Below are 26,004 nucleotides of genomic sequence, written 5' to 3' on the forward strand. Positions count from 1 at the left end.
AAGACAGACACAGGACAGAACATAAAGGTGAACTCTTAGAATTTATCACAGAAAGTTAGATATGCACCAGTTATATATTTTTTTCAGTCTTGCGCATGTATGTGCATCTCTGTGTGTATTTGAATACTGAGTTTTCATACATATTTCTTAATGTAAGTTCTGAAAAATGCTTGAAAGACACTATTTTGAATGCATTGAAAATATATCTGATAAACTTAATTTTGTAAATTTTTTACTAGTGTAAAAAATATGGAAATTTGAAAAATAATTAATGTGACTTTTTTACTCTGTATTATTCTCTTGATTGCTTTTCTAGTTTGGTGGCATTCTATCTTATGTTCTTCCTTCATAATAGCATTCTATTTTCACTTCCTAATTTTTACCAGGACACACATTCCTTTTTTATTGGTTAAGTAGGCAAATATCATTCACTACAATGTGTCGGTAACTGTGATGAATATGTATAAAATTCATATGTATAAATATGTAAGAATATGTATAAATATTCTTACAAATATACATATGTAAGAATATGTATAAAACAATATTCACTCTTAAGAATCTGACAAATTTATTGAAGAAAACAGAAAAGTAAATAGAAAATTATTTCTCAACTAGAAGTATCATTAGAATTTGTTGAAGCTGAGGATAAGTGAAACAGTATTGTCCAGAGCCCATCTTTTAAAGAAATTTAGAAGTAAAGAAATCTTATAAAGAGCTGAGGGAAATGATTCCCTGACAGAACGAGATAAAAACACCATGAGGTTACTTTAAACTTGATAAATAGGTAAAGGAGAAATAAAAGTACTGGCCCATCAGTGTTTGAAGTTTAAATGGCATCTGAAGAACCTCTCTCCTGTGTTACCTGTCCCAGAGGAAATCCTTTCAGCTATATTGATAATATAGAAAACAGAAAATCTTATTCTTGCTACATGATTTACACTGTGTGAGAAACTGTCTTTTGTGCTATTTTGCTATTTCTCTCTGTTGGTGACTGAACTATAAAATCTCCTCACTACTTTTGTGTTGTGAATTCAGAGATGTCCTAAATTTAGTGCTTCTTTTGGGAAGAAGCCTGTACAGTCCCTAAAGAATCTTAAAGCGATCCCCCATATCTATAAGATGTGATCTTTCCATAAGTATATATATAAATATATATATACACATAATATATTGTTTTTAATAATTCCTACTGCACTCTGATTCATCTCTGTAAATGTTCAAACTAAAGAAAATATATTCTTATGTATTTCTTACTATATGCACTTTAGAATTTCATTTGATTTTTATAAATTTATCAAAAATGTTTCCAAAGTAAAGACAAAATCAGGGACAATTCTTTGACTCACGATAATGTACCAAATACCAACACTATCCCAGACATGGGAACACAACCGAAAAAAAAAAAAAAAAGGCATAATCTTTGCTTTGTAGAGTTTACAATGTAAGAGACAAATGAATGGAGATTGAGGAGATGGGATCGTCAAAGTCCAGATTTTGGCTTGTGCAATCATGGGAACTATGATAAAGAGCATTGGAGAGAGGACAGGTTTAAGGATAAGCGACATGAATGTGTTCAGGAGTACTGAATCTGAGGTGTTTTTAATGCGTCTAACTGGAAATATTAAATATGCAACTGAGTATATTGTCTGGAGCTAAGATGGGGAATAGGATCTGGGGATACAAATTTGTCAGTGGTCTTTTGAAGCAGTGCCATGAATGAGATTCTCATTTTAAAAAAGCGAGAAGAAAAAAGGTCTTCTCAGATGCCTTTTTGACTGCATATGTCTTTAAACCTGGGGCTTCCCTGGTTGGCTCTGAAATGCAGGAGGCACAGAAGATTCAGGTTCAATCCCTGGGTCCGGAAGTTCCCCTGGAGGAAGGTCTGGCAACCCACTCTGGTATTCTTGCCTGGAAAATCCCATGGACAGAGGAGCCTGGCATGCTACAGCCCATGGGGTCGCGAAGAATTGGGCACAACTTAGCACCTGAGCAGCAGCAGCAGTCTTAAAACCTACGGCAGGGTTTCAATGTATATTTTCAACTGACTTAAGCAAGTGAATTTTAAGCTTATTTATCAAGTGTTCTAGAACACAATCTAATATGTTTTTGAACCAGAAATTCACTGGGAGAACTAGATAAACTAAATTAATCATTTAGGTCCCAATTTTACCATTTATATAGAAAAGGTGAACAAAACACAACATTTATTATTGATCAATTTATATCACAAGAATACCATAATTCATAATGGACAATATTGTCAGGTAGCAGAACACTTATCCCCTGAGATAAGACTGTGGTAGATTAAGTGAAAGTGTTAGTTGCTCAGTCGTGTCTGACTCTTTGTGACCCTATGGACTGTAGCCCACCAAGGCGCCTCTGTGTCCTTTCTTATAGAGTGATGGGGGTCTATGTTCCCTATCAGAGTATCTGGATAGGCTTCTGGAACTGCGTGACCAGCTGCTTGACCAGAAAATGATGAAGGTTATACTTCACCATTTCCTGGGTCTAAGCCATAAGAAATAGGTAGCTTCCTGTGATGGTTAATCTCACATGTCAATTTGACCAGATCACCAGGTGCCCAGATATTTGATTAAACATTATTCCTATTTTAAAATGATTTTAAAGTTTAACTAATAATCACAAAAATGTTGTAGCCAATGAAGGCTGGAAAGAAAGAATCAGTATAGAAGAAAAATTTGTGTGCTTCATGCATATGTGATAAAATATTTGAAGATGAGTCCTTCAAGAAGAGCATATGTTTGAAATTAAACTTCAGTTAACGGTTCCTGTTGAGGTTTCTTCCTAGGCATTTTTCATATTTCTTTAAGGACCTAAAGTAAAATTTATTTCTATGCAATGCTTCTGCAGTCAGCTATATCTTCTAACATGTATAAATAAGTATGCATATACATTTTTCACTTCTGTTTTTTATTTCCAGTGAGACTAATCTGTAGGTATGCCTAATCCCTTTGCTTGCATATAAGGTAAGGTGGAAAATTATTTTGCATGCTTTATTTATTATTTGCATATTATTGTATAACAATATTCAGTTCAGATATCTTATAAAGAGATTTATAAAAGTGATGGTTTCTTTCACCACAATTACAGTAAGAAATATTTTTCAAGAGGCACATTAAAATAGTAATATTTTAACTGTGGTTGACACATCCTTCATAATTACCTTTGTTCTATTACAGCACCTTGCAAATTGAATTAATTCATACTATTATAAAGCCAAAATACAGGATATAAAATCACTGAGTACCAAAGAATTTAAGCTGATGTAGGTTCTGTTATGCAAATCAATCAAATCACATTCCATTTTTTTTCTTTTTTTAAATTGAACACACTCCTTTTTTCAAACATATGAACATTATCTTCTGTATAAAACATAAATTAAAATAGAATAAGAGAAGACATTAGTTCACCCCAATGACCTCTATTGAGCTCTTCACCTTTTTGAACCATAAATATGACTTAGCAAATCATACCTGTCAAGAGAAACAATTCATCCTTCATTAGAATTTGAATGATTTGAAATGAAAGAAATGAATTAAAGCCAGTGATTGGCAGTATTACATTTTTAGCGAAAGGCTACCAATTTTACTTTCATCACAGAATTTGAGAGGCAAATGCACTGAAAATATTCCTTCTGGTATCTTTCACAGCAATTATTTATATCCAACTATTTAAACTTTGTAAACCATCCCAGCTAGGAAAAAATGTAAATATTGGACTACTACATTTAATTTCTATTTTAAAATTAGTATTTAATTAGCATATAGGCTAATATCAGAATATATTTGCATGACAGATTTAACATGCGAAAAGCAGAAAATTGATTTCCCTCCCTATATCTACTCAGTTGTTTAGTCCAGAAATGTTAGTCATCCTAACTTCTTTTTCTTAGAAACATCTCAAACTGATACCAGCCATACCTTCTAAATACATATGTGGAATCCAACCACTTCTTACTATCACCAACTACACTTATGTTCACAGCATCATGGTTTCTTGCACAGAAGTGAGCATGACGTATGCAAAATAGAAATTACGTGTTGCCACTTTCCCCTTTAAAAGATGCAATTCACATTCACAAAATCCAGAATCTTCCAGTGGACAGCAGGAACCTACATGATCAGATCCACTCTTATTTCAGGCCTTGTCCCCTATCATTCTCTGTTCACTTATTCCTCCTCTGGACTGTTGGTTATTATTCATGATAAGCATCCTCTTATCTCAAGGTATGTAGATTTACTGTTCCCTCAGCCTTAAATATTCTTCTCACCGATCTTTGTCGATTTCTCCACCACTGCATTCAAGTATTTCCTTTTTAGATAGCACTTCCCTCACAATCCTGCATAACATGTTATCTCTCAGCCTGAAATAGATGCATTAGGTTGGCCAAAATATTTGTTTCATAATGTCTTACGGAAAAACCCAAATGAACTTTTTGGCCAATCCAAAAAGTTGTTTTACTGTAAAGTAAAAGTATTTTTACTGTAATGTCAACCAGAAAATAAGCTCCAAGAGAACAGGATTTTTGTTTTATTAACTACTAGATTTTCATTGGTGGAACATAGTAGGTGCTTAAAAATATTAGCTGAATAGACCTAATGCCAAGTTAGGTAGGCTCTATTACCTTTGCTCTATCTAACCACAGTATTTCTTTTTCGTGCCATGAAAATACATTTCGATACATTAGTAACTTCTTTTATTCACCTCAAAGAAGTGACCTATACAACTGGCAGAGAAGTAATTGGAATGGAGACTCAACCAACTTTAGCAATGTAAGGACTGGGCAAGAGATCTCTCTCTGCTGCTGCACTTCAGTCGTGTCCAACTCTGTGTGACCCCATAGACGGCAGCCCACCAGGCTCCCCCGTCCCTGGGATTCTCCAGGCAAGAACACTGGAGTGGCTTGCCATTTCCTTCTCCAATGCAGGAAAGTGAAAAGTGAAAGTGAAGTTGCTCAGTCGTGTCCGACCCTTAGAAACCCCATGGACTGCAGCCTACCAGGCTTCTCCGCCCATGGGATTTTCCAGGCAAGAGTACTGGATTGGGGTGCCATTGCCTTCTAGTCTCTGATAAATGCATATTCTAGACACAAAATAGTAAGTGCACGTGTGTTAAATGATTGATACAATCATGTTCCATTTATGTAATTTTACTTTATCTTTGCCACCACTACTCCGGCTCTTTTGCGACACCATGGACTGCGCCTGCCAGTCTCCTCTGTCCTTGGAATTTTCCAGGCAAGAATACTAGAGCAGGTTGCCATTTCCTACTCCTGGGAATCTTTCCAACCCGGGGATCGAACCCGCATCTCCTGCACTGGCAAGTGGACTCTTCACCACTGTGCTACCTGGGAAGCCCTTGCCACCACTACTAGTGATGTCTATTACTGACATTTCCTGACGATCTGTGATGACAGAATTCACTAAATTTCCCTCAATATTAATTTTATCCTTTATTTTAGTTTTTAAAACCCCAAATTTTAGCTATACATATGACCTTTCAGTCTGAATATTATTTTGGCTTTCTCTCTGCCCAGAGGCTTTGTTCTTTCCTTAAGACCATTCCTATGAGGTGGTCCATAGGACCTCCTTCATCTGTGGCTGTGCTTTTGGTGTTTTAGAAGTTGTTCTCTCCTGTTTCCTTTTCAGATCTAGGCATTTAAGCCTACCTATACCTTTGTAACTAGCCCCTTTATTAAATTCCTCTTATTTTTAGCTTGAGTATAACATCTTCCCCCACCCCTACTTGCACCATAGCTTTCTGAGACCTCAGTTGATATAGTAAATAAAAACAAAGAGTTGTATCAGGAAACAGACCATTAAGTAAGTATATTTATGGGAAAAGTTTGCTCACATATGTGACATTTTTCTTGCTGGGAAAAAAAGATACACATAAAAGCATCTACAGATAAAGTAGCTACTTTATCTGAGCACCGTAGTTGCTCAGGATTGTAGTAAATATAAAAACTGTGGGGTAAACTTGTTCCTGCTGTTGGCCCTAAAAGTGATACATAATAAAAAAATATATCAAAATGATGACTTGGGATGTTTAATTCATTCTTTGGATGCAAAGCTAACAAATCTTTGTGGCGAAGATGAGACGGAGGGTCAGAGTCAGTGGCTGATTTCATAGGTTGCAGAACTGTAGCACCAATTAAATGTTCATTCCTACCAGGTAAGGTGATGCTAAGGTAAGAGAGGTGATGGGGAAAACTGAAACTTTGATATTGGGTATAAGACACTTAAAGCTAAAAAGCTGAACTCTCAGATTATTTAGAATCTCATTTTCTGGTGAAAGTAGTCTGTCTTCCTTTAGTATGAGGGAATCAGATTTTTCCTACCTGAAAAACATTTAAATTACTGTATATTGGGCAGTTGCCTTCTAAGAAGATTCTGTCTAGCACTCACTCTGATCACTCCTTATTTACTTCCTTGCTCATAATAAGTTATTCTCTAGCCTATTGCCAACATTAAGATATAAGACTTGGCAGAAAATAACCTATCTATTGAAAGAGTTACATGACATTGTCAAATCTGATCAACAAGAACCTGACCATCACAATGAAATTGTATTAATATTCTGAAGGTGTTAGAGAAGGCATACAAAACATAAGACCTATCAACCTGAATTTATTGACATGGGCACACTTACTCAGTGTTCTGGATTTAAGATGTTGTCTTGAGCCCTGGGGAATGGCGTTTATATTCTGTGATGGGGTAACTACTTCACCTAAAGTCAAGGAGGATGAAATTTCAGACTTTCCCTGACATATTCTAGAGGAGAGATTACATGGGCTCAAGCATAAGAATATTGAAGTGGATCTATTATGTGGAAGCTCTTAAGTCAGTCTGAAGCCATATCTACTGGAGTGGTTTAATCCAGGAAGGCATTCTCTTTACCACAGAGGTAAAATGTACCTCACTGATAGGAGAAGCAGTATCTTTGAGAAACTCATGGTTAGCTTTTCTCTCTAGGCTAGAAATGAAAAAGGGAATACCACAAACAATTCAGTTCTTAAGCCAAATGCAAAGAATGAGATCATAGTAGGTAGAGGTAACCTTAGATGGCACTTAGAATCAGAGGCCAGCTGGCCACAGCAACAGAGTGGTAGCAATTAGTAACAGGGAAGGCATAGAATTCAATGAGCTTATTGATGAGGTCTTCTTAATAGTTAATCTATCCCAAAGTTCTTAGGAATGAAATTGATAAGCAAAGCAATAAAGGCAAGTCAATGGATACTGAAGGAATAACATTTTGTGTCATTCAATCATCTAAAGAATCCAGACCAGCCAAGGTACTGCCAGCAGGCAAGGGGACGTTGGAAACAGGAGAGTGACCAGTACCAACTGTGATTTACATTAGTTCATTTTTCATTTTTCCTTCTTTTTCTGTTACCACATATGACAAGTGCAGATAGTAACTGAAGTTAGTTGTCAGATCAGAGTGTGATTAAATGGACTCTGTCCTTAGACAGTAGCTGGTTGGAGTTAGTATGTTGTCTGTTTAGGCAACATACTTTTCTTCAGGATAAATGATGAAAAATGGTTTCTGGTGGAAAAAAGTAATCAGTTGTGTATGCCATTTTTTTTTTTTTTTCTCTTTGCCTATTGGTTACCTTCTGTGCTCTGGGAGGATGATATTAGGAATGACATCCCTAGGGCTCACTTGTCCTTAGGATCAGTGTTTAGAATGTGTCTCCCAGTGCCATTCAGGGTGAGAAGAGAACAGGATCAGGTATTTATTCCTCTGGTTCTGCCCATTCCAGAACTGCTGCATGTTGCTGCTTCATTCCACTGAAAATCACAGGTCCTGTCAGATGGCTCTCTCCTGCAGATGCTGGTAAATTCTCTCTTCTAGTCCCGTCAAGCAAGATGCCAGAGGCTGTGCTGTGGTCTCCTCTTACATGTCTCACCACTTCTTTTTGGTTCCTTTCACCCTGCCCTGCTGTTGTAAATTGTCCCTTCCCTACACTTCAAATAGGCTAATGAATTATGTCCTGTGTTCCTTGTTGGGACTGTGATTGACATACTGAGAGTCAGCTTTGAACGTGCAGTCAACACAACAACGGAGAGGGCAGCAAAGCTCAAGATCAAAGGAACCTGGGTCTGTCCTTGAATTTCCTGCTGAGCAGAGCTGCCTACCCTTCCTGGACTCCTGCTCACCAGACTGTCGTATGAAATAGAAAAATGTTCTCATCTGTTTGAGGCACTGCATTTTTTACATCTTTGTCATTACAGCTTAGCCTCTGCTCTGATTAACAGACCTAATGTGTGCCTAGCACTGAATTAAGGGATTTACACAAAATTTCTCATGTGATTTTTCTTAAACTCTCTAGAGGTTACCATCATTTAGTCACATTTTATGAATGAGAAAATTGAACTTCATGAGCACTGGGTAAATCTGTGCTGTGCTGTTCTTAGTCATTCACTTGTGTCCTAGACTTTGCAATCAAATGGACTGTAGCCTGCCAGGCTCCTCTGTCTGTGGAAATTCTCCTGGTAAGAATACTGGAGTGGGTTGCCAGGCCCTCCTCCAGGGGATCTTCCCAACCCAGGGATCAAACCCATGTCTCCCACATTGCGGGTGGATTCTTTACCATCTGAACCAACAGGAAACCCCAACCTGAAGTCTATTTTATCCCAAATGTGTAGTCTTCCTGTTATAGCTCAGCGCCTCCCTAAATAGGTTTGCTTTACTTCACTCCAGGTTCCAGTCCCTGTAGCTTCTTTAGAGTTTACCTAATCAACACTCTTCTCTCATCTTCCCCCAATCTGGGAAATGATGTTTTCAGACAGAATGTTGCACAAACATAAGATCTAAGAAATAATCCTTAAGCCTGCCCCCACTTCCTGACTAATCTATTGGGCTTTTGTGTAATACTGATCAAAAACAGAAGGGATATTTAAAGTCTTCATGAAATTTATTTGCTCCTCTATAAAGTAAGTAGGGTTCCCTGGTGGCTCAGGTAGTAAACAATCTGTCTATAATGCAGGAAACCTGGGTTCAATCCCTGGGTTGGGAAGATCCCCTGGAGAAGGGAATGGCAACCCTCTACAGTATTCTTGGCTGGAGAATCCTATGGACAGAGGAGCCTGGTGGGCTACAGCCCATAGGGTCACAAAGAGTCAGACATAACTGAGTGACTAACACTTTCACATAAAGTAAGTAGAGTCAATAGTAATAACACAGTTGCAATTAGAGAAAGACACTTATCAAGGATCCACATCTTTTACCTGAACAAATGTGGGAAAAAAAAGAAATTCTGTTAACTTTGGCAACAGCTCTTAAGTTGCCAGGGGCTTCCCTGATAGCCAGTTGGTAAAGAATCCGCCTGTAATGCAGGAGACCCCAGTTCTATTCCTGGGTCAGGAAGATTTGCTGGAGAAGGGATAGGCTACCCACTCCAGTATTCTTGGATTTCCCTTGTGGTTCAGTTGGTAAAGAATCCACCTGCAATGCAGAAGATCTGGGTTCTATCCCTGGGCTGGGAAGATTCCCTGGAGAAGGGAAAGGCTACCCACTCCAGTATTCTGGCCTAGAGAATTCCATGGACTGTATAGTCCATAGGTCGCAAAGAGTTGGACATGACTGAGAGACTTTCACTTTCACTTTAAGCCACCAAAAGGACCCTAATCCTTGAAATGTTTGACAAAAAAATGTATCTTGGCAAAATTATTTGCTTTATTTTTCAAGGGCAATGTTGTCGCATGCTTTTCAACAAGTACAAGCTTAGATCATTGAAAAGTCTCATAAACTCAAAATGGTAAAGCTTCAGTCCAACTCTTCATGTTCTCTTTCTTATTCTCTGTCCTCTTCTTTTCCATATTCTGTTATCAAGTGCATTTTAAGAATATCTCCAAACACTGCATGTGGTTCTGTACGTCACTGAGAATACTGATACAGTGACACTGTTGGGCTCTGTGGGACTCATGTCAAGTCTGCTGAGTAGAGATGCAAGCAGGTGTGCAGTTGCCTTTTTTTTTTTTTTAACAGTTATATAAAAAATAGTTGAGCTAGAATTTGAAATAATTAACCAGATTTTACCCTTTATGCTTTCTATGACATCATGGATGTTTTTGAGAGATGTTTGAAGATACATATGCGGCTTACAGAATAGCAGCTGCGGGACTTTGAAAATTCAGGGAACTACCAGGAGACTTCAGGTCTACTGAATATTAAGGCATTGTTCTTATGCCTCAATTTATACTTTATTTATTGGAGTAATACATTTTTTACAAACTCCAACTGTCTGTAGACTATATTACAAGAATGGGCACTGGATTTTATTAGAAAGGCTGAATTCTGACCCCAGCTCTATCTGAAATGGATTTTGTGACCTCTATCAAAATCATGCTTCATAGCCAAAAAGGAAAATAGTTATTGTTTAAAAATCACTGCAACAGACAATTCTGCATATTGTAAGTGATTTGTGAGGGAAAGACTGAAGAAAATGCACAGACTTCAGATGTATGCTACTAAATTTTCTTTCCTAAACTTATTTGTGTTAAATTTCCACCTTTGTGATTTAGTTTTTGGGATTCGAACGTAGCTTTGATTTTCTTTGATTGGGATTTATTTTTAGCTTTGGGAGGTATGACTGACACGTAAAAAGTGTATGTATTTAGGTTGTATGACCTGATTTTAAGGTACACTATGTGCGGATTTAACATACACATACATTATGAAATGCTTATCACAGTCAAGGCGGTTAACCTTGACTCACCTCACAGTTACCGTGTGTGTATGTGTGTGTGCGCGCACGCACACCTGTGATGAGTGAGAACCAATTTTAAAATATCAAAACTACTCTCTCTCCTCACTCTCAGTTTTCCTCTAGTTCCTTCATCAGGTGTCAAGAACTGTGTGAGACAGTGGGGTTTATGTCACTTTAAGTTTTCCATTAAATAGTGATTTTCTTTTACCACAATTTAAGAAGCCAGGCATTCTCCTTTTGGATTTTCTGCATCTCAGGAAGTTTCATTCTTCCCTCAGGGCTTAGAGGGCCGTCTTTTAAACTTCAGATGTCTTAGCTTCAGTGCAAAGATTAAAAAGAAGGATGGAATGTCAGAGGCTTCCCAAAATAAACAACATTGTTCCAGCTGTGAAGACCATCTTAATCCCAGATAAAACAGCCATAGATGGAAGAAATAACTTTATTAAAACTGTACAAAAGTCTTGGTGATAAACCATGGTCTATAATGTAGCCTTTCTGAAGTAAAACCATGCACTAGTCTTTAGTGTTTTGCCTGCATTGTATTATGTATTCAAAAGCTATACTCAGAGGGGTGCTTGTTATCCTCATTTTAAAATAAATCTGAAGTGTCTTCAACATTTTCAGCATGTATGTTCTTACCCACAGAATGAATATCTCAAAACGATCCAACAGAAACCATGAAGAACCATTGACAGCCCAAGTTAATTCTCTTAAGAGGGATATAAAAAGATACTAGTTTCCCAAGATATTGGATATTTGTGTGTGTGTGTGTATGTTTGAAATTATATATCTGTTAGACTTGGTATTACCCCTGAAGGAATTCTAGGTAATGACTTTTCTGTTGCCTCTGTTTTTGAGATAACCTGTATTTGAAGGGCAGAGTTGCCAGGGGGACCCCTTCCAGGGCCAGAGAGTGGGCTCTTATCTAACTCCCTTTGAGGGAGTCAGGAGGACATTGAGGGGATTTTCCCTCCCAGCCTTTGCCAAAAAGACTTGGGAGGGACATTTACTGGGGTCTCTGAACTTACATTTTCTTTTCTTGGGCTCTTCGTAGAGGGCAATGACAGCTTGAACAAAGGGAATCTCATCTTCCTTGCCCTCACGTTTACAATATAAACTAAACTTAAAAATAGTGTTAAATCCTAAGGACCCCGAGGTGGGGGGCATTTTCTCCCCATCCCTCATGGGGTACATAGGCCTGTCCTGAGTGCAGTGTCTGATAAACCTTTTCTTTTCAATCCATCCAGCTGCGATCTTTTCCAGTGAATCAAAAGACAAGCCAGGACAGGGTCCTATGGGAAACCAGACTTTTTTTTTCTTATTTGGATGGTGGTATAGTCTGTATCCTTTTATCAGGGGACCAGTGCCAGCACGGATGACCCTACTTATGATTCTAGAGCAGCTATAAACCCTCTCCCAATCCTAGAGTACCTGATTGTATTGGTGTTGTTTAGTCACTAAGTCATGTCTGACTCTTTGAGACCCCATGGACAGTAGCCTGCCAGGCTCCTCTGTCCATGGCATTTCCCAGGCAAGAATACTGGAATGGGTTGTCATTTCCTTCTCCAGGGGATCTTCTTGAACCAGGGATCAAACTTGTATATCTTGCATTGATAGGCATGTTCTTACCACTGAGCCACCAGGGAAGCCCTCCTGATCATAAAAACAAAAATGCTCAGGAGTAAGCACAATCAAGGGAGCATGGCCCCAAGTTAGTTAACCCCTAGACATACTTCTAAGGTTGTTCATTTTTATCCAAGGCCAGGTTCGATACTATCAAGCCCCACAACCACTTTTACCTGGAGGCACTGGGCCAAATGAACAACCCAGTGAGTGAATTTTTAGAAACAGGGAGCTTAACTGAGGGCTTCTATTATAGGATTATCTCACCAAGAACAGATAAAGCATAAATGACACGGAATAAAGGTTGCAGTCTTTCAGAAAACCTCCTACCAAGACTCAGAAAAGGGAAGTGGAAGTGTTAGCCACTCAGTCGTGTCTGACTCTTTGTGACCCCACGGACTGTAGCCCTCCAGGCCCCTCTGTCCACGGGATTTCCCAGGCAGTAATTCTAGAGTGGGTAGCCTCTTGCTTCTGCAGGGGATCTTCCTGACCCAGGGACTGAAACCAGGTCTCCTGCATTGGCAGGGAACCGTCTGAACCACCAGGGAAGCGCATGGAGAGTCAGAACTTCAGATCCAAATACCGACAGGCAGAGTAAATGGAAATATCCCACGTTTTCAAGATTTCAAAGGGAGAAAAGGGAGCCAGGTTGAAAGAAGAGGGGAAGGAGGAGGGATGAAAGGGTGGGTTTATGGACATCTCCTGACACTGCAGACACCCAGGCATTACAGGACTCTTCTCTGGGGTCACTGGAAGGGAGGATGGGAACTTGTCCTCACAGAGCTGCTATCTCCAGTTCTCTGCCAATGGAAGGTGATCAAATAACTCTGACCCTCAGATAACTGAGGCTCTTCAACCAGACTCCTGTGTCCAGCAACAGGACGGAAGGAAGGAGGGTAGGGAAGTAGGTGGGGTGAAAAGAGGAAAGAGAGAGGGAGGGGAGAAGAAGTCAGAGAAGTCTCTGGTTGCTTACCTGGTCCGGCACTCCGGTCAGTCGTTCGCGTCAGGAGACCAGGGACAAACAGGTCCTGGGAGTGGCTGCTGAGTCTGGTCTGCTGGTGGGTGAGCTGGTCCCTGAACACCCAGTGGTTGGGACACCAGTCATGGAGGAGGCATCCCTTTGGGGTGCCAAAGATGTTGGGGGAAGACCCCTTCCAGCACACAAGAATGGGCTCCTGCCTAACCCTTGGATTGTCCAAACAGACACACATGCAGACAAAGCAAGATGCTTGATTGGAAGGGGCGCTGGAACTGAGAGCAGTGGGGTAAGAGACCCCAGGAGGACAGCTCTGCCTCGTGGTTCTCTGCCTCAGGTTTTATGGAGGTGGATTTAGTTTCCAGGTTGTCTCTGGCCAGTCATCTTCTCATCCTCATATTGGGTTCTACTCAGGACTGTTACTGGTGGTGGTGGTGGTTTAGTCACTAAGTTGTGTCCGACTCTTGCGACCCCATGGACTGTAGCCTGCCAGGCTCCTCTGTCCATGTTATTTTCCAGGCAAGAATACTGGAGTGGGTTGCTATTTCCTTCTCCAAGGACTCTTCCTGGTGGCTCACAAATCTCTCAGCCAAGTTGGATTCCAGTGCAAGGGTTTCTGGGAAATTGCCTGGTGTCTCTTTTTCTCTGCTCCCCACCAGAATTTTGGCAGCAGCTTCTTAGTTCCATGTTCCTTATTGGGACCTTCTCATATGAGATAACTTCTGTAGATGGTTATTTTTTGTTCCTAGCCAGGGTTCAAACTATAGGTCAACAATTCCCCAGCACTGACCTGAGAATCAAGAGACTAGTTATTGGTACCTTACAAACTGTTACAAGATAGCATTCATAATGACTCCAAACAATAAGCCAGTAACTTTTTTTCTTTCTAATTTCCCTAACACAGACCACAAATAATATTGTAAGTGAAATGAAAATACAATTCTAACAGCAGGTATGGTTAAGTAAACTCATGGCAGATCATGTCACAATAGAAATAAAAAATTAAATTGATGTTTTACAAAGTTTCATCCACATGAAGGACATTTTCAGAATTAATAACTTTTTGTTTTAAAACATAAAAGCCTTTTTACACATTTTGAGTGAACAAAGGTGTGAAAAAATCATCCAACATAAATATAATATAGAGTACATTTATATAATATAAGTAATATATAATATAATAAATGTATATATTATATTTAAATATTAATACACTTCTAATATACTCATTATAAAATTTTCTTGGCATTCTTGCATTAGTCATGACAGGTATCTCAAAATAAATGGAGCTAAATACATTTGCCAAACTTATTGAGACCCTATGGATGTTGTATGGTTATCTTAACAACTAGATGAACTTCACGGCTTAAATAATGGTATTTATTACCTTGCAATTTCTGTGGGTTGGGAATTTGTGCTTAACTGGGTCCTCTAGGTCTCTTTCATGACTGCAGTCAAAATGTCAGCTGATGTAGACAAATCAAGTCGACCACAGAAAAATCTGCATCTAAGCTCACTAGGGTTGACAGCATTCTGTTCCCTGTGTTCTGGTGAACTCAGGACTTTCATTCCGTGCTGGCTGTGGGTTGGAGTCCTTTCTCAGGTCACTGTCAAGTGGGCCTTTCTGTGGGGACAACTCACATCAAGTCAGGCAAACCAGAAGCACCAGGGAGAGAGTGCACGTGAAGTGGAAGTCACAATCTGTTGCTACCTGATCTCGAAGGTCGCATCCCATCACTTTCACCATATTCTCATTGTTTAGAAACAGGTCATTCGGTCCAGCTCACATTCAAGATGAAGAAGTTGCACAAAGAGTGAGTACCAGGCAGACAACTCAGCAGCTGCTGATCACACAGAAGTTATGGTGCTTGAGCAGGCACTTCTCTAGGTTATAAATTTAAAATCATGACACAGTTTGGGTCTACATTATACCATTCATTTTGACAAAATGAAAAAATTAGTTCAATAATTGAGATGTTGCCAAATGAGCTGAATCATAACCCTGTGAAAAATTTTAACAAATGGACCATTTCTCCTTTCACTCCGGGATAATAGTTGGTAATTACCTTTGAACATAATGTTGAGTGAACATTCAAGTGGGACAGGATAGCTAAATTCCTGTCTGAAGTAAAAGCTGTTCGATTGCAAATGTCTCAGTTTGGAGAGACCTGAGTGAGGAAGACATTCACCTAGAAGATGATGCCTGTGTTCTTTGGTAATACTTGATATATCTAGGACAAGTCCTTTTGTATTTGTTGTTCCTAGGTTACATATTGAGAGTACAGTTTTTGTAGTTGCCTCCTTTATGAGAAGTATAGGGAATTGAGGGCTTCCCAGATGGTGCTAGTGGTATAGAATCCATCAGCCGGTTCAGGATTTGCCAGAGATGTGGGTTCCATCCCTAGGTCAGGAAGATTCCCTGGAGTAGGAAATAGCAACCCGCTCTTAGTATTCCAGCCTGGATAATTCCATGGACAGAGGAGCCTGGTGGGCTACAGTCCATGGGGTCCATGGGATCGCACAGAGTAGGATATGACTGAGCATACACATAGGGAATTGAATTTGTCACTGAACACTTAGATAGGAATCATTGCTATAAAAATTTTGAACTGATCATTAAATCAAGATATATTGCCTCCTTTACAATGGTTATGTATCATACATGAAGATTCTTATTTTTACATACTGTATATTTATCATGTCAGTATCATTACATACATAATAACCTATATATTTATAGTCCATTGTCATAAGTAATATTTTTGTGGTAATTCATTTATTTTCTTTTTTGAAATTCACTTGTGGCCTATTAGTGGAATCATTAGCATATTAAATAGTAGATCCCTTTATTTATCAATCTTGATCTTATTTCCTTTGCTACCAGTTTCCTTTAGATGAATTCTAAATCCATTTTACTCAGATTTGCTCAATGATTTATGTGTTGATGCTAAGTAAGTTTACTTTTTTCCTATTGTAAATGATCTAATTAGTTAAAAATTAATTATGGAAAAGTCAGTGAGTCTAGCATTAAAGATTAACATTAAATATTAGTAACATTTAGAGTTACCTAAATGGTAACTGCAAAAAGGAAAAGTTAGCTGAGGAATGATAATTTAAATTGCTTGCTTACACAATCCTCCCTACAATTCTTGTTGAAAGAGCATGTGATATTAGAAGAAGACACAGAAATTCTAATGTATGGCATGGGGAGTCTAGTTAATAATACTGAAGTGTACACTTGCAGTTTGCTAAGAGAATAAATCTTGTGTTCTCACAACCCCTATACACACACACAAAGGTAACTATGTGAGGTGATGGATGTGTTAATTAGCTTGATTGTGGCCAGCATTTCTCAGGTTACACATATAAAATCAAATTGTACACTTTAGATGCATATACTTGTTTTGTCAATTTTACCTTAATAAAACTGGTGGAAAAAAATCCGTCAAACTCTCAAATAAGCAAAGTACATACTTACAAATCAATAAACTTTTTTCCATATGTTTAACTTATTTTGCTAACATTGTCCTGAAAAATAAAAGAAACCATTATTGCTGTCATTTACTTACTAAGTCGTATCCGAGTCTTTGTGACCCCACGGACTGTAGCCTGCCAGGATCTTCTGTCTGTGTGATTTCCCAAGCAGAAATACTGGATTGGGATGCCATTTCCTTCTCCAGGTGATCTTTCCAACTCAGAGATAAAACACACTTTCTTCTGCATTGACAGGCTGATTCTTTACCACTGAGCCACCAGGGAAGCCCCAAAAGATATATTTGTATCTTATTTCCTATTTTTTAAGACTTTGCACATATTTAAAGTGACATGATTTTTTAACAAATTCTGTAATAACATCATAAAGTAATTAAAATATTTCTGTCAAATAAAAATTTTTATTTCGGTAGAATAATAATTTCTCACTGGAAAAATATTTCCTCAACACTGACACACTTCTCAAGGCATCTAAGTTTCTGATTTTGTATTAATATTCTAGTACTGTCACTTTTTTGTCTGAACATATCTAAGGTAGAAAAGTACTGCTTTGATTTTCAATATTACGAGAATATTCCACTTGTAGTCAAATGTATAAGGTTCTCACTGGGAGAAGAACACTATTTTAGGTAGTCATTCTTCTTATTCATAAAGCTAGAGAAAAAGATTTAAGAAGTTTGTGTAGATCTTAATTAAACATAGAAATTAATTAAAATAGAAATAAAATTATATATATATAGTCAAATCTGAAGACACTTACTTCCATTTTGTAGAAGAGTCTTAATTATAGGGTTAATGATTGTATAATTAATAAAAAAATTAAGATACTAACTTTCAGTTCAGTTCAGTTGCTCAGCTGTGTCCGACTCCTTGCGACCCTGTGGACTAGAGCACACCAGGCCACACTGTCCAACACCAACTCCCGGGGCTTACACAGACTCGTGTCCATTGAGTCAGTAATGCCACCCAATCATCTCATCCTCTGTCATCCCCTTCTCCTCCTGTCTTCAATCTTTCCCAGCATCAGGGTCTTTTCTAATGAGTTAGCCCTTCACATCAGGTGGCCAAGGTATTGGAGCTTCAGCTTCACCATAAGTCATTCCAATGAATATTCAAGATTGAATTCCTTTAGGATTGACCAGATTGATCTCCTTGCAGTCCAAGGGTCTCTCAAGAGTCTTCTCCAACACCAAAGTTCAAAGATACTAATTTTAATTATACACACACACACACACACATATATATATATATATATATATAGAGAGAGAGAGAGAGAGAGAGAGAAGGAAATGGCAACCCACTCCAGTACTCTAGCCTGGAAAATCTCATGGACGGAGAAGCCTGTTAGGCTGCAGTCCATGGGGTCACAAAGAGTTGGACAGCACTGAACGATGTCATTTCACTTCATATAAATATATTTAATGTTTGTTTAAATATACTTAAGCTATAAAAGCATGAGAATTTTGAACAATAACACAGGAGCTTACTATAAGATTTATATTTAACAATATATAAAAGTGAATTGAAATTGAAGTTTGAATAAACTTTTGGTAATCTCGACAGAGAAATATTTCTAGACAGATTCCTTTGCAGATGATTATTAAAAACGGCTAAGTATTAATGCATCAAAAAAGCAGAAATAAGAAAATTTGTTTAAGAATTAAAAAGAAAACCCTGAAATTGGAAGAGACAAGAGTCTAGATTTGAAATTTTCTGACTTAATTACATTACCTATCCCCTAAGGCTTTAGAGGTGTAAACCGAGGCAGAAACCTATAGCCTTGTAGTTTAATTTGCAAAAAAGAAAAAGGAAAAGAAAAACTGAGCTCAAAGCTGAAAGATGAGCTGAAAACAGAGAGGAATTTTTCTTTTATCTGACAGTGAGAGGACTACAGAGATAAGGCTCAGTATAAATACGAAATTTTGCCCATATCACAGATGAAGCTAAACCATCATGTGCAGGATAAACGAAAGGGAGTCTGGTGAAGAAGTAGGCAGAAACTGCAATATAATCTATTATTGAAAGACAGAGCTGCACAAGGCAAGATTTGTAAATTTTCTGCTTAGTAGAGTGTAGCTTAGTAGATAGTTAAAGTCATATATGCTTGAATTGTCATAGAATATAGTCCAAGACCAGCAAAGCAGCTGGAAATTAATTGGACATTCCAAGAAGTGAAAAAAAAAAAACAAAGAGAGAGCAATCTCACATGTCTGAGTGTAATCTCTGCTTCAATTCTTGGTTGACCACCAAATTAAACAAGGCCTGGGCTAAAAATAAAATATCAGGAAGACAATAGAAGGAAGAGGAGGTTTTGCATACTGAATCCCATGGGAGATACAGTGGGTTTTTTTAGGTAACAGCTAGGTGGGTTAACTGCTACTAGAATAAGTTAACTGCTAGAATAAGGAAGCATTAATGAATATTACAAGGGTAATACCGAATAATACAAGAAATGTAGTCACAACAAATTACTATCAACAATGTCCAAAGTTCTCCCCAAAATTCCTAGACATGCAAATAAAGAGGAACATGTAGAACCAGTTTGGGGTTGACTAGACAAGAGCTTGATTTACAAGGCTACTGTCACATGCTTTTCTACTCCCTATGAACTGAAAATTTGGAATGATGAATCCAGAACTAGGTCTTGGGTATGTTGCAGGAGTGTGTAATATCCTTGGTTCTGTCTCACTGCAGCAAAAATTTGAAGTGATGGGCAGATGAGTGCTACAGCCCCGTGTAAATTTTCTCAGTTGCAGAAAAATTTGAAGCGATGTACGAACCACTGTTAGAGCTCCGTGTCACAGCTCAGTTTTATTTAGAAATCAAAGGAAAATACATCGTTGAGTCATGAGGGCAGGTCAACCCAAAAGATGCAAGGAGAAGAGAAGCCCCTGGCTCAATTTTGGCCCCTCTTTTTGTATGTTTTTTCTCCTCCCCCCTGAGACTCTACGTAAATTGGGCTAGCCAGGAGGGCTTTTGTTTTACCTGAGGTTCTCACTCTGGTCCTCAGACCTTCCTTTGTTCTATTTTAGTGGGCTTTTCCCTTCTTTATCTTTTAGCCACTGCCATTTTGGATTCCTTTTTCCTATTCTAGCTACCTAACATTCCCCTCTCAAGAGATGAGAGGCCCAATTCTTCAGGAATAGGGACATCGAGGTCTCTCTGGCTACTTCCTGCTGAACTGGGATGGTGAGGGGAATTGAGCCTCCCCCACTTGCTAGTCTCAAGAGTCCTTTAGTGATGTCCATCTATGCTTGAGTGATATTTTCTGTGGTCGGCCTTAGTTTTATATATCCTTGTGGAACTGGCACTGCATATTGTAGCTTGTTGACCTGGGCAGAGACAAAATAGGTTAGACAATTGATAATACATGGAGCAACCATAAGCAGCAACAATATGGTGATGACAGGGATTAGTAGGAGCATTAGCCAGCTCCAAATTTCCCCTCATCAGGAGAAGGATTCCCCAAAGAGAGATTTTAGCCACCCTGAGAACTCTCCAGCTCATTCTTTGAGACCCTATAGGATCTGAAAAAACTTTCTCTTGAGGACTGTAAGACTTTTTAAACTTAGCTGGAGGTATTTACCCAGAAACAACACGTCTCATTAAAGATGGCTCAAGTCCCTCCTTGTTCAGGGATCAGAAGATCTATCTCCTATATATTTTGGAGTACAATCCCTGCCAAGCTGTGTTGGCTCTTTAGAGCTGTCCTGAGAAATCTTAGATCCACAGAAACTTAGTTTTGGGGGTGTTCATTAGAATGACACGCATTTGTAGTCCTGAATAGGTATCTGAGATCTCCCAGGGGCCCACAGGTGTATTGCATGTCCTCCTCTGTTTTCTTCCACAGCTTGACTCGTAAGTAGTGAATCCAGGTGTCCTGTCCTGGTACCTTGACTATCGGGGTGGTAAGTATTACAGGGTAGTGGCCCTTCCATGTGGAGTGGAGCTGAGCCTCTGGGGACCCATCTTTCCTGACTTTAATTAGCACTTTAGTCCCAGAAGTATATAGTGGTGGCTCTTTAGAATCTTTTGGGTCCTGGTTGACACCCCACAAGCATATATCCTGTCAGAGTTGCCCAATGGCCATGGTATAAGACTGGATGGACTGAGCCTCTGGATCAAGGAAGAGGTCATTGACATAAACAAAGGTCTCCCATATAGCATCTCATAAGGACTAAGACCAACCTGTTCCTTAGGAGCAATATGGGTGTGGAGGAGAGCTATTGGTAAAACGTTCTTCCATCCCAGGGAGGTCTCCTGGGTTGTCTTTTTTATCACTGATTTTAATATCAGTGATATTAAAATATCAGTGATGTTTATCACTTTTTTATCACTGATTTTCTTTGGCTCTTTCTACTTTTTCTGAAGACTGAGGCCTCCAGGCACAATGGAGATAATAAGTAATGCCCAATGCTTTAGAGACCCCTTGGGTGACTTAGAAGTAAATGATGTCCCATTGTCACTTTGTAATGACCTGGGCAGACCAAATCTCATGAATGATTTCATGAAGCAGTTTTTCTTACCACCTCCTCAGCCTTTTCAGTCCAGGTGGGAAAGCCATCAATCCATCCTGTGAATGTAACTATCATGACTAATAGGTATTTATACCCTTGAGAAACTGGCATCTGGGTGAAGTCCATCTGCCAGTCCTCTCTTGGGTACATCCCAGGCCATTCGATGGACTGGGCCAGTTGGGGTCTTCAAGCTCCTTGGGGGTTGTTTAATTGGCAGGTGGAACATGAGGAGACCACTTGCTTATAGTCACTTGGAGGCCTGTTCCTCTGAAGGGCCTTTCTAGCAATCTTTGGAGGGCCTGCTTCCCTAAATGTGTGGCGGCATGTAAGGAGTTAACCATCTTCCACTGGAGGTTCCCAGGCAGAAAAAGGAGTCCCTCCTTTTGGAACCACCCCATATGATCTTCTTGAAAGCCCTCACTCTTAGCTTTAAGAGTCTCACCGTCAGTATATGAAGGAGTTTCTGGCAAATTAGTCTGTGGAACTAAGGTCACAACCCATATTAGGTCATTGCTCTGTAATGCTGCTCTCTTAGCTTCCTGATTGGCTGCTTGGTTCCCTCTTGCCACTTCTGTGTTCCCTTTTTGGTGTCCTTTACAGTGGGAGACTGAAACCTCAGCAGGCAGATGAACTGCCTCCAAGAGCCTAAAGATTTGATCACCATATTTGACTGGGGACTCTCGGATGGTCAAGTGGCCTCTTTCTTTGCAAATAGCAGCATGTGCATGTAGCACCAGAAAGGCATACTTGGAGTCAGTGTAAATGGCTACCCTTTTTCCTTTTCCCAGCTCTAAAGCTCAAATCAGGGGTATGAGCTCAATTAATTGGGCTAAAGTACCTGTTGGCAAAGGTTTATCCTCTATGGTCTCAAAATTGGAGACTACTGCTTATCCGTCTCTCTTTTTCCATCCAAGACGAAGCTGCTTCCATCAGTGTACCAGATTTCCTCAGGATTGGTCAGGACCTTCTGGCACTCCTTCTCGGGGATTTGTCCAGTGGTTCAAAGTTTCTAGGCAAGAGTGAAAGAGGAGACACTCTTGGGGGTAGGCGGGAGGGTAGCTGGGTTAAGAACCTCATAAGGGGATATATTCAGGCCTGGATTTTCCATCAGCACTACTTGATATCTAAGGCTCCTTTGATCAGACATCCATAATTGGCCTCTCACATTCAGGAGTTGTTTCACTTGGTGGTTGGTAAAAATAGTCAGTTTTCCCCCAAGAGAGAGTTTTAAAGCATCTTCTATCAGGACTGCAATAGCTGCAAGATTTCAAAGGCAGGGAGAGATCACTTCCCAATAAGGGAATGGGCACTCAGAGATCACCAGAAACCGATGGAAAAATATTTGTCCATCCCAGCAACAAAGAAGTGCTCAGGTCAATCTTTTTGTAATTGATTTTCCTGTAGCATCCAAAATGATACAGGTTTGGGGAGAGAAGTCTCTGGAGCCAGAGGTCATCACAGAGTAGGTAGTGCCTGTGTCAACCAAGATATTCTTGGAAACATCCAGTTGCAAACATCCTTGGCTCTGGCTCAATGATGGTTATCTGTGACAGGTGGGCTGGCTGGAGCTCACCACTTCAGTCTTGTTGAACCATCATGAGGGAAGCCTTGGTGGTTGACCTTGAGGCTCTTGGGTCCTAAGAACAGAATGCTGCCCAATGTCCCAATTGATGGCATTTGTAGCAAGCCTTTTTAGTAGACTTGTCACGGTTTGGACCCTCTTTGGCCTCATATCCCGCCTGTCTACAGATTTGGCATTTGCCTCATGCCTTGTCCATCAAAGACTCGGGGTTTGCCATAGGCCTTCCCTGGAGGGCAGCCAGCATCTGGGCATGCCTTGTCTCTTTCCTTCTCTCCCTTTCCTGAGCCTTGGCCTCCCTTGCCTGTTCTCTGTTATAAAAGGTATTGATGGCTGTCTGGACCATCTCATCTGAAGATGCAGCGAGGTCCTACTGCTGTAGCTGTTGTAAATTTATCCTGATGTCTGATGCACACTGAGATAGGAATTTGTCCTTTAAAATCACCTGTCCCTTGTAAGTATCTAAGTCCAGACTGGTAAACTTTTGGATGACCTCCTTTGGCCTTTCCAGAAAAGCAATGGGGTTCTCGTTGGGTTCCTGAGTTATTGCTGAGACTGGGCACAGTCCCAGAACTAATAGGCTTCCTTCTATTTCCATGGGTGGACTTCCTTAGGGGTGAGTCTTCTGAAGCTTATCGTACCCAGTACTGTTGCAACCTGAGAGCCAGGCATCCTTGAGTCAGGGTGCAGATCCCCAGGCAGGTTGAGGCATGACAGCCTCCTGGAACCCCTGGACTGGGGGATCCCCAAGCAGGTTGAGGTGTGACAACCTTCCAAGGACCAGATCCCTAAGCAGGTCGAGGCAGGTTGACCTCCTGGGACCCCTGGACTGGCAGATCCCTGAGCAGGTTGAAGTGTGACAACCTCCTAGGAACCAGATCCCTAGGCAGGTCAAGGCAGATCAATCTTCTGGGACCCATGGTTGGTGTATCCCCAAATAGGCTGAGGCATGGCAACCTCCTAGGGACTGGATCCCTAGCCAGGTTGAAGCAGGTAGACCTCCTAGGATCCCTAGGCTGGAGTTGGGCATCCCTAAGGTCTCCAGCATGACTAGTACTGGGTAGGATTAAGAGTTTGTAATCTTAAGTCATTGCTGGTTTGTTCACCATGGATAGGAGTAGGTATCATGAATTAAAGCAATCCAAGTCTGTGCCCTGAGACTGGGAACCTGGTGAAACAGTCATAAGCCTTATCCTCATTGCTCTGAAGGAATGTAAGTCACTGATTTTCTCCCCTAGTCCTCCATAAGAACAACTTAGGGTGTTTCCAATGGTAAATATCTCACTGTCATAGACCCACTTTAGGTAATAACAGAAATAATGACAAAGGAGTGGGTTATCTGGTCCTGTTAGGGGCATTAGGAGTATTTTAATAATAATAAGTGGGGTGGAGCAATGTTGCCTACAAGGAGGCAGGGTCCTGGTTGTAAGAGTTAGTAACTGGCTTAAGAACCAATTGGTAAGAGGCAACAGACCAGATGTTTCATAAAGTGGGGTGGAAATTTGATCCAGGGATATGTTTATAACTTTAGGAGAAGGGTGGTAAGGGTTTGGGCCCAAATGGCCTGCAGGGCTGATTCCCAAAGTGGCAAACATTATCCCTGGAAGCCCAATTGCCACCAACAGAAGAACTTCTAGCAGGCATTGTGTGTCCATCGCCCACCCTATTGGGTTCAGTGAGAGATGCTATTGTGGCATATGTTGTAGAAAACATGGAAGATGAAGGCCTGAATATCTAGGGAGGTTGTGTATTACACAACATTTCTCTCCCAAAGGACAGCTATTTTCTGGTTGTCCCTAAAATGTGACATAGCCCAAGCGCATAACATAAACCAATTAAAATCAAATGGGTCCAAGATGACAAGTCAAATTCAACTAAACCTTGATCCTCATTCTTCAAACTAAGTGACACATGCAGAGCTGCCAGGACAGTTTCAAGGCACTGTCGAAAGACAGGAGTGGGTGGTTCCCCAATTGTTGGAATGATCCTCCCACTCATTACCATATGAAATGATCCAGCCAGTGAAAACTAAGTACATCGTATTCCATGGCCGCTTCCCTCTGTGATGGCCCACACTTTTGGAGTGTGCTTCTCTCTGAATCTGAGCAAATCCATCTATTACCTATCATTGTGTCTCACTGAGTTTTTGCAATGAGACATCAAGAGCCTGAGCTTCATTAGCTCCTGAAGCCAAGCACAATGGGTTTTGGCTTGGCTCAAGTCCCAGGAGACAGGAGCTGAAGGATGGGAGGAAAAAGCAGTGGGGAAAACATGCCGAGGAATTCCCTTCATAATCTATCAGAAAATCTGCTAAATACCTGACCTGTGCTCACAGTTTTCATTGACCTGATCCTTGGCACAAATAAGATTAAGGACAGAAGAACCCCCACCCACTTGGGAAACAGCTACTAAGTAACCCCTGCCAGAATCCCTCAGTTGCACCCACTGCCACTCGCCTGTTCGTAGGGGATTTGCGGAAACAAGAAATGAGAGATTGCAAAGGAGTTAAGATTTTGTTAGCCTTATGTACTTTAAGCCACAGAAGCAAGAACCTCCTACCTTAGCCAGGGGTCTTCTGGAATCTGAGACTGAACCATATGAGATTTCTCTTGAGTTTGTTTTTGCTGTCCCAGTTTCTAGCGCACTGGGCTTCTTGTCACTTCCCCTGAGCTGGGTTTTCTTTGCATTGAGCTTTCACCATGGGAGCTTTTGGCAAGTTGGACTTCTGCTTACTTGGCTTCTGCCTAGCAGGGGCCAACCCGAGATTGTTTCAGCCAGGTTAAATCTGAGAAACAGCACCATATATGTCGTGGGAGTATGTGATTTCCTTGGTTCTGTCTCACTGCAGCAAAAATTTGAAGTGACAGACAGACCAGTGTTATAGCTCCATGTTACAGCTCAGTTTTATTTAGAAATCAAAGGAAAATACAATCTTGAGGCATGAGGGCTGGTCAATCCAAAAGACGTGAAAAGAAGAGAAGCCCCTGAGTCAATTTTGGCTCCTTTTTTTATGTTTTTTCTCCTCCCCTGAGCCTGGCCTATGTGAATTGAGCTAGCCAGGAGGGCTGTTTGCTTCACT

Source organism: Bos grunniens, chromosome 24 (genome assembly GCF_055505025.1).
Source record: "Bos grunniens cultivar Pamir isolate PY7600 chromosome 24, Bosgru_T2T1.0, whole genome shotgun sequence".
NCBI classification, from domain to species: Eukaryota; Metazoa; Chordata; class Mammalia; order Artiodactyla; family Bovidae; genus Bos; species Bos grunniens.